Source organism: Chelonia mydas, chromosome 13, assembly GCF_015237465.2.
Source record: "Chelonia mydas isolate rCheMyd1 chromosome 13, rCheMyd1.pri.v2, whole genome shotgun sequence".
NCBI lineage: Eukaryota > Metazoa > Chordata > Testudines > Cheloniidae > Chelonia > Chelonia mydas.
This window is the reverse complement of record NC_051253.2, coordinates 16,137,666-16,147,715: the sequence shown is the minus strand read 5'-3', so window position 1 is coordinate 16,147,715 and position 10,050 is coordinate 16,137,666. Positions and strand designations below refer to the sequence as shown.

General features: G+C 43.3%; 1 long non-coding RNA gene across 1 annotated transcript in view; it reads right to left on the bottom strand.

Moving 5' to 3' along the window:
* Positions 1-4,313: 4,313 nt before the first annotated feature.
* Positions 4,314-10,050, bottom strand: part of LOC122462727 — a 90,085-nt gene continuing 84,348 nt past the window's right edge. Inside the window, exon 3 of the long non-coding RNA XR_006285452.1 lies at positions 4,314-7,220. This is a non-coding gene — a long non-coding RNA (uncharacterized LOC122462727). The remainder of the gene's footprint in view (positions 7,221-10,050) is intronic.

The window sequence follows — 10,050 nt, the reverse complement described above, 5'->3', positions numbered from 1 at the left end:
TTATTTTTTTTTAAAAAACACAAATGGGGATACAATTTTTGCAAAAAGTTTGCAAAAGTCTTCCCGTTTTTCAACCAGATCTGCTAACCACCAAGTGCATCTTCTAGGTTGGGCAGCACAGATTGCTACTGCCAGCTACATAAGGGCATCTGATTAGATTAAAACTCCCCTGTGCATAAGAAATGTGAGCCACTGGCTCCAAAATGCTATCTATTCTGTACCCACTTGGGACAAACTCTTTGATCCACAGCCTAGAAACTTTCTACTCCGTTCATTCCCAGCTGGGTTTGAGCCTTTAGGGTTCACATTTTCAAGCTTTTCTCTGCAACCATGAGGGCTAGAGACGTTTAAAAAATGATTCTTGTAATCACATGACTCCAGGAGCTGGAACTTCATGAAAAGCAAAATATCTGGCAAGAATTGGCAACACAGTGTCAACTTTCCTGACATCCAGCCAACCCAGGTATCAGCACTTGGATCCCTATCTACACAGAAGTCCTCTGCGCCCAGGAGTGCATCGCCTTTGTAACCCTGGCATAGGGACTGCAGTTCTGGGAGGCTCTCATGTGGAACGTACAAGGCTGGAGAGGATCCTTCTGCTATCCCCACCATCTCCTGCATAAGGGCCTGTCACAATCCAGCCCACAGCGAGACTGTGCTGTAACTAGGCTGAGAGAAATGGGTCATTGAGTGCTGCAGGAACCACCAGCACTAGACCTCTTCTGTAAAGCATTTTATCTCTTTCTGCATGGCTACATAGTTACACCACTTACTGCAGCCTAACCCACCTGTTCTGTCCTCATGGGGGATTGGGTTTCAGGGTCCTTCAAATCCCTGTTAGAAATAACAAGGATTTAATTGTCGTTCAGTGGAGGATGGGGGGGGGGGGGGAAGGTAGGGGGATAGACCCTATTGGAGAGATTTGTACCACCTGAGTCCTTTTACTTCTTTACTGAAGCATTTGGGAGGAGAGGGCAGTTGTCTGTCTCGCTGCTCTGGCCTGACAGACACTATCATTTCACTTTCATTTCTAATCAACATTTTCATTTCACTTACACAGACACTTTAATTTCTGAGATTGCAGAAGAAGAGGAGAGGCAGTGTTGAACTGCAGTGGTTAAAGCACAGGACAGGGTCCTGGAGATTTAGCTTCTATTCCCAACTCCTCAGTCACTAATTGCCTGCCTGATCCTGGATGAGTCAGTTTAAGCCCTCTGGGCCTTAGTTTTCCCATTTAAATAGAATTAATAATGCCCACCCACCTTTATTATTTGTACTGTAGTAGCCGCTAGAGATCCTAACTCCATTGTGCCAGGCATTGTACATATGCAAAAAGACGGCCCATGCCCCACAGTGATGGAAAAATCCCTATCGTCACTGTAGAAAGAGTCCATGCTACTGCATTACAGAGGCTATAGGTGTGCAGCTGTACCAGCCTCAGTGCAGACAATCCCTCTGTATGAGGGACATAGCAGGCATGTACAACAAACAGATGGGGGAACGCACGGTGACCATGTTCAGTGTGATAAACTGCCTCACCGGCTTTGTAATCTTTGGATGAAAGATAAGGATTCTTAAATGCCATGGAAATGTGCCACAGCCTGGACGAGGACAGTTAGAGTCACCACGCTGGGGTGCACAGCTGTCTTTGCTTGCCATAAGATACAGGCCCACCCCTGCACTCAGAACAGAGGGTCCCACTCCTGATGCTGTAGGACACGTGTTAGTTACATCACTTCATGGGCCACTGAAAGGGGCTTGGCTACTGCGGTGATGAAGGTGGCATAAGAAACTGAATAGAACAGAGCCTTGGGAGGAGACTCTTGCTCCTACTGGGCCTTTCAAAACTCTGCCACTGCTTAAGAAGGGGGAACTGTACACAGTGTCAGTAGCTATCTAGCCAAGGAGGTCTGTAGCACTGTTAACTGGATAGCACACAACTCTGCACCTTTCACAGCCTGGTCCTAATAAAACTTATTTGAGCCTTGCACTTAAAATCACTGGCTGGTCTGGCCAATTATCAGCATCGTGCCTCCTCCAAGGATCCTGCAAAGGGCCCGTCAGATTGTTTGTACCAAGTTGTGCTATAAAGCAGCCAGCCCGGCACACCATTGTTAGTCACAGCAGAGATTAAACAAACCTACTTGGCCTCTTTCCCCTTTGCTTTGTACTGATGTTCACAGATAAACTCACACAGGAGAAGCTGAAAAGAACTGAATGTCCCATGGGAACTCTTATCAAGACCAGGGAGTGAGCAACCAGTAACCACTAAGCAAGTCACCTCCTAGGCTTAAAAAAAGCCTGTTTTAAAGAACCAACAAATAATCAGCAAAATAGCTGAAATCCTCTTTAGTCCTTGGCTCCCTCCCCTTGGTCTCGCTCTGCTGTGACTGGTGTTTTTTCTCACACAGTTCTAGGCAAGAACAAAATCCATACCATTTTTAGAACTTGAGTTGCACTGACCAGTTTGGAAAGCTCAGAAATGTTTGGCACTTTTCATTTGGACTGTAAGCTTTTTGGGTCTGGGACAATCTCTCACCATGTGTTTGCGTAGCACTCAGCACAACAGGGCTCCAATCTTGAGTTAGGCCCCTTGGCACTAGCAAAATACAAATAATATTTAACAATAGCCTTAATAGACATTTGCCTCTGCAATTTCTTTTCTCAGCTAGGGCCAGATTTGAAAGTTCTGGGAAGATCTGAGATAGATTCTTCTCATAGTAATTAAAGGCTAACCAGAAAGAGGGGATCCCAGAAATCTCACCAGTGTCTATTCTTGAGAGATTTCTGGCTAAATGTTGCTGATTTAAGGGACTAAAATTTCCAAACCATGGTCTCACTCTGTGCACGGTTGCTTGTGTGCACAGATGAAAGAATACATTCACAATGATAAACTGAGCACAAGCAAATGGTTTTTTGCTTGTGCATTTGTGCTGACAAGTGATAATGTGTGTGATTGGCACAGGCAGCTGCACAAATGGGTGCCAGTCTGAGGCCCCTTTAAAAATTTAGTCCAGAAGAAAGGACAGTATGTATAAGGCATTTGAGCTTTTGAATGTGTATCCAAACTGACCCTAAGCTTTGCACCTAAATCCACTTCCCTCTCTCCAGCACCCACCTCCCCACCACAAGTTTGTTACTTAATTCTACTTCCCTCTTACTTCAGCTCCAGTCCCGTAACACTTTGGGGCCTTTATTAACTTCCTTCTTAATGTTCAATGTTTCCTACTCTTCTGATCTTCTTCCCAATAGCTCATCAAAAAAAGCAGAGTAGGAGGAAGCCAGGGACCTGATATTTTCTGCACTGTAGCGTGAGGCAACACTCTCCGATGAAGTGAGCTGTAGCTCACGAAAGCTTATGTTCAAATAAATTAGTTAGTCTCTAAGGTGCCACAAGTCCTCCTTTTCTTTTTGCGAATACAGACTAACACGGCTGTTACTCTGAAAACTCTCCATTATTGTTGTTAATCGCTGCTGCTAACATTTGTAACTTGAGAAGTGCAAATGTGTTTCCACTGAGCAGACTGGGACAGCAAGAGGTGAGTACCTGGCACACAGAGCTGCTCACTGTCCCTATGGAATCATGGCTATTACTGTGGAGCGGCTTGTTGTCAACCTTGGAATCACTGATTCTTCAGAAATCCTACCACCCTGGGTAGCGTCTGACTCCAGTTTGATCTCAGCTCCTTTTCTGCTGCAGGGAAAGTGCCACCACTGCCCTCTCCTGTCCTTTCCTTGACTTCTCTTTTCATTCTTACTTTCCCATATTATTCAGTGTAATAATATCTGTGATTCACAAATGGACACGGCAGAGAAGAATTCAGGGGACGGTTTCACCGCCACTTTCTTTGCTGTACCAATAAACCCTTCAGGGCAGGGATTGCCTTTTTTATATGTTTGTCTAGCACCCAGCAGAACAGGGCCAGGTCTGGATTGGGACCTTTGAGAGCTCCCACAATATAAAATACTTACTACAATGGCTACAGTTCAGTCTGCAGGACCATTTTCTCTGGCACTTTTCCACCAACATTAAAATCACTCCAACACCATAAAATAAAGGTTGTTTTATGCGGTTGGTCCTCTGCCCTTCCAAACACCTACTTCTGACAATCTCTCTGTCATCAGCGTAGATTGTGGAAGGAATTTGGGCAAGACCATGTGCTTTAAAAGCAAGAAGTAGGTTCTGAGAGTCAGTGCAGGTTTTGGTTAATGTCCTCTTTCCAACTGATCCTAGTGAGGTTTTTCTTTCTAATGCCTATTCTGAGTTCAGTTGATTATCCTCAAAGTGCACTGATAACAGATCAGTTTTCTTAAACTTACCAAGCAAATTTGACAAAACTGTAGGCTACAAAAGCTAGAAACATCTGCAAATATATTATACGTTATAGGCCTAGAGATTCAATTTCACATGCACAATTGTGTACCTAATATGTGGGGCACGCAGTTATGATTGTACATACCAAACCTAATTCTGGTTCCTGGCATACACAAACTACCTAATTTACATACACAAGCAAGGTAATTGTGCGTGCAAATTAGGCACACAGTTGTACACGTGACACTGTCAAAGGGTGTGTTGTGTCCCTCACTAATTTGGCTGCCCTACTGAAGGATAAAAGCCTGCTACTGCTACCAGCTAACAGAGTCACTACTTAAACTCGCTCAATATAGGGCTGAAGGTCCTGGATTCAAAAGCGGCTGATGACCTGGGGTGGCATGGGGATGGGGACTGTTACACACGCATGCACCTTGCACTATATGAGCAGCCACTGATCAGACATAAGAAGAGCAGCACCTCACTTTGTCACTGTCATAAAAAAAAAAAAAGAGAGAGAGAGATTAGCATTTTCGTTCAGTCTCATCATAAATAGTTGAGACGTAGCAGATTGTCCACATTCCACTGCTATGACATTGACTGATAAAACAAAATAGATGGATGCAAAGAATGTATATTAAGTATGTTCCCTTCAGTCTGTGAAAGTTCAAACAAAATCACATAAACATTGCTTCATGTTAGGACCAACTGTAGGTCAAAGAGTGCCCTGACATGACAAGCTCCAGGAGCTGTTTCACCTTGAAATGTATTAATGTCATTAAAATAAACATCAATAAAATATTCCTGTTTCTTCCCAATTTTGTAGCCTGGTGTTACTGAAATGGAAAACATATGGAAAGTTCCTAAGGACATTAATATTAGTGTTCATGTACAGCTGAGGGCTCTGCCATGCAGGAGAACTAGGTTAAATTGCCATCCATCTTCCCGGGAGCAGCAGAGACTGAGAGAGCTCCGGAAGCCAGTCTGAAACCCTAGGGAACAGTGCTCTGTATTGTCACGCAGGAGATAAGGGTTTGAGCCCCACCACTGGAAGCAGCTGGGGCTACTAGGAATACGGAGGCCAGCCCAGAGCACTAGGGTATAGTACTCAGAAGACTTGGATTACATTCCCAGTCATGTCTCTTCTTCTTCCCTTAGAACAGCAGTGGGAATGCTATGAAGAAAATGTGCTCAGCTTCCGGAGAGGAGGAGGTGTCTTAGATTGGTCAACAGTGAGTCACCACTCCAGGTGGCTAAGGAATAGCAAAGGTGGAGTGTGGTGGAAATGGAGAAAGGGGAGCTGATTTTAGGTCAGCACAGAAGCAGGAGGTTTTTACATGGCCAGAACAAGGATTTTCACCTTTCAGGCTTGGCGGCATTTCTGCAACTTGACAGCCCCTGTCAAGGCAGTGCTTTGTAATGGGATTTTAAAGGAAATCATGACCAGTTATGGGTGATGGGGCTCAGGGGAAGGCAGCACCACATGTTGCATGCAGCACCCTCACTGATTTTCCAGATGTTGGGGGTGGAGCCACCGTTCGCATCACTTTGATGATTGGATTTCCATATGTCAGAGGCAGACACAGAACAGGGGGTGTTTAGCTTACTTCTCCATGACTAGAGATAAGCCAGTAAACCTTTCATCCGACTCCCTCACCCCATGCTATCCCCTAATCCCCCAGACTTCCCCAGGGATGTTTGGACATTTGGATAAAAAGGGGCACAGACCTGAGATCCTGCAACACTAAAATCCCAACACTTCTGCTCAGCTGATTCTGCCGCCTGTTTAAAAAAAAAAAAAAAAAAAAGGAACAATCAGCAAATCTGTCGTGAGCCCCACAATGAAGTTACTGGCTGGCCACAGATACCACAGTGACTGGAGCTGTCTAAGTGCCCAGAAGGATAAGCAGGCCTGACATGGCTCCAATACAGCTAGGTGGTCTGTCCCAGCCAGGGGGCATTTTTAAACCCCTTTTGAGCTACCCATTCTTCTGAACCGATCAGTTTCAGCCCAGAAAACATGGTAGCTCTGAGCTCCTGCTGAAAAACTCCCAGTTATTGCAGCCCCCTCAGTGACAGTGGCTCCTTTGAGGTACATTATTCTTGTTAGATGCAAGGCAACCCAATGTTTTCACTTCCAGCTCCACTGTAGTCTGTTTTCTTGATAACATCTTTTTCAATTATTTTCGTATGTGTCATCTGTTGTTCTCCATTTTTCCCCATCTCCCACCAAGTGGTATCTAGTCAAGGGCCTATCTAGGAATACAGGCTTTTAATAACCAAACAGCACTCCCACCTTCTTTCCTGAATCATTGTCCCTACAGTCTGTTGGCCAGTCCTTTATAACTCTTGAGTGTTAGTTACTTTATCTCATTAGTGGATACCAAATATTCTCCACAACCAACTCTGATGCAATGCAGTAAGTTTCCTGTTGCGGGGTTCTAGCCTTTGCCAGAAGCATATAATAATATGGGTATCACAATAACATTGTATAACTTTATCTTGGTTCTTATATGAATCTCCTTCTTTTTCCAAACATTTGCCAGTCTATAAAAAGCTCCACTTGCCTTCCCAATTCTTGCTTCCACCTCCTTCTGAAGTTGGCCATCTGCACTGATTTCGCTTCCAAGATATACAGACTCATTCACCATGCTGTATTTTTCACCTTCAATCACATACACACCATCATTGCTGACTCCTCTTTCAATGATCACGACTTTCATTTTCTTTTGGCTGACTCTTAATCCCACTTTGGCAGCCTCACATTTGACATTGACAGTGGTCTTTTTCATGGCACCATCATCGGTGTCCAACAGAACAATATCTGCAAAGTCAAGATCTTGAAGTTTTCTCTGCTCCACATAACTCCTGTATCTTCCTCTGATGTTGCTCTTCACATCACAATCTGTCATAATGAAGAAAAGAAGGGGTAATGAGATGCAACTTTGCCACACTCCTGGGATTATATCAAACCAATCGTTTGTCCTTACACCGCATTTTGAACCCTTATGCAGCATCTTGACCAGTGACACTATCTTTCTAGGAAGCCCATATTGTCCTAATATCTTCCATAGCAACTCTCTACAAATGCAGGCAAAAGCTTTGGTGAAATCCATGAAGTCAAAGACTAATCTTCTCTAGAAGGTGAGCCCTTTCACAATCACTTGTCACAGGGTAAAGATGTGATCTATGCACAATCTTTTCAATCTAAAACCTGCTTGCTCATTACACAGCTTTTCCATCTATGACCAGTTTGACTCTGTTCAATAGTATACTGCAGAACACTTTTCCATGTACTGAAAGTAATGTTATTCCTCGCCAATTATTGCACACCAATTGGTTGCCTTTCTTTGATAATTTACAGATCACACCTTTCTTCCAATCCTATGGGCAGAGTTCTTTCTCCCAAACTAAATTACAAAAACTTTATGTAGTTCATATTCTACCACATCCTCACCAGCTTTAAACATTTCAGCAGTGATCTGATCTTGACCAGGCACTTTGACATTTTTTAGCTGTGTAATTGCTTTCTCTATTTCTGCTTCTGAAATTTCTAGCTGCAAAATGTTTATTTCTTCACCTTCTTTGCCTCCATCAATTGGAATTGTTGGCTTTGGTTGGTAGAGTATTTCATTAAAATTTTCTCACCATCGTTCCTTTTGTTCCACTTCTGTCATTAACAATTTTCCATTTTTTTGCTTTTAATACACCACTGTGACTCTGTGATGACAATTGCTTACACCTGAAGCAGCTTCTTAGCATCACCTCTCTCACTGATGCTTCTTCACCTTCTCTCACTTTTTTGTCAAGTCATTCTTTCTTATCTTTTGGACAGAACTTCTTTACTACTTTTTCTTTCTCGGTATACTCCCATTGCAGCGTGTGTTCTTCTTCTTGTCCTTTTGCCTCTGCTGGCCTCTTTAAGACTTTTCTTTCCTCAGTCAATTTCTATGCATGTGCCTGCATTTGCTCTTCTTTCCTTGATCCTCTTGGTCCAAGTGAAGTTGTGGCAGCTTCCAGCAGACATCTTTAACTGAATCCATTGTTCTTCTAGATCATCATTCATTACCCATTGCTCTTGAAATCCATTCAAGAACTGGAGTTTAAAATCCCTCCTGATTCTTACATCAGACAGTTTCTTCCCATCAAATGCCATCTCTCTTTTTTTTTTTTGTTAGCTTGTCTTTTTCGCTTTATTCTAACTGTTCCAATGACAATATGGGGTGGCTGCCTACCTCAGCTTTTGTAAAAGATTGTGTATCTAACAGGGATCTTCTCTGCTGTCTACTTATGGCAATAGAATCCAGTTTCTCAGTGATTCCATCATTTGACTTCCAAGTTAGTTTGTGTTTTCTGGGATGAAGGAAGAGTGTCCTCCCCCTCCCCCTATGCACAGTTTATACATGCTGCCCAGCTCAATTATTCTTTCACCATTGTTTGTCTGTTCCCAAATTCCATATTTACCCATGAAACGCCCATGTTCGAGGTTATTACCACCAACTTGGGCATTAAAATCACCTAAACCCAAATTGATATCACAAGCATAAACCTGGTTTAGTACGGCTTGCAACTTATTGTAGACTGCATCTTTTGCTTGGTCATCATGATCATTGGCAAGTGTATAACACTGGATGATAATTATTTTATCATGCTTTGTAACAAAACACACTTCTATCATTCGTGAGTCAGCTGCTTCCCATTCCTGTAGAGCTTGTGTTGCCATTTTGTTGAGGAGTGTTCTACATGACTATCATCCTGCCTTCCTGAGGGAAACCGTCTGAATGGAGTCTTCCACATCCAGTCCATCTCACTTCGTTCACTCTGAGAACACTAATATTGAACTGAGTCATGTCTCTACTTGACTCAGTTTCTCAGTGTCCCACATGGTTCTCACATTCCAGCACTCAATTTTAGTTTTGATTTTAGCGGCTAGGATCTCTTGTTTCAGGCAACGAACTGACTCATAAGTTTGTTCCACCATCTTCATCCCTCCATTCAAATTCATTTGTTGTTGACTCAGTGATGTTGATCCCCTTCCAGCTGGCTAATTAAGACAGACTTGTATCTAGGCTGTTCCCATAACTAACTTTTTTTTTTATATGGACAGCTAGTTAGCCTGACTCACAACAGCAGGTGGACATGCCTGGTAGCTTAGGATGCTCCCTGTGAAGTAGCCGATGTTTGGGTTGGTAAGACTGAGCATAACAGCACAAATTAAACTGTGTGCATCAGAAGTAGGTTCAGAATTTCCCTGCCACTATGTGTTTAAATCAGATTCTTCACCTAATTTAAATGGAGTTGTTTTGGGGGGTTGAGTTTTTTTCCCTGTGAACAAGGGGCTCTTCATGAAAAGGGAAAAGAAGGAATGATCCCTCTTGGACGCTGTCCAGTTCCTTGGGGTGAAAGCATGACAGGAAGCATCATACCATAAAACTGACAAATAATACTTGCCAGATTTTTCCCAGTTAGACTTTGTCAACCTATACAATGAAGCCCTTGATTCATCCATAAACAAAGTCCCATTATACCTCACCAGGAAAAAGGAGGGGCAGGTGCTTCTACACTCGGAGTGTGAGCAGCAGCTTGATGGATGGTCTCTGTTCTCATCTGACTTAACCCTCTGCATGCCACAGTCATCCTGCTGCGATCGCAGTGAGGACAATTGGAGTGTTGTCAGTGGGAGAACTTGGATTAACCATACTATATACCAGAGGTGGGCAAACTACGGCCCACTG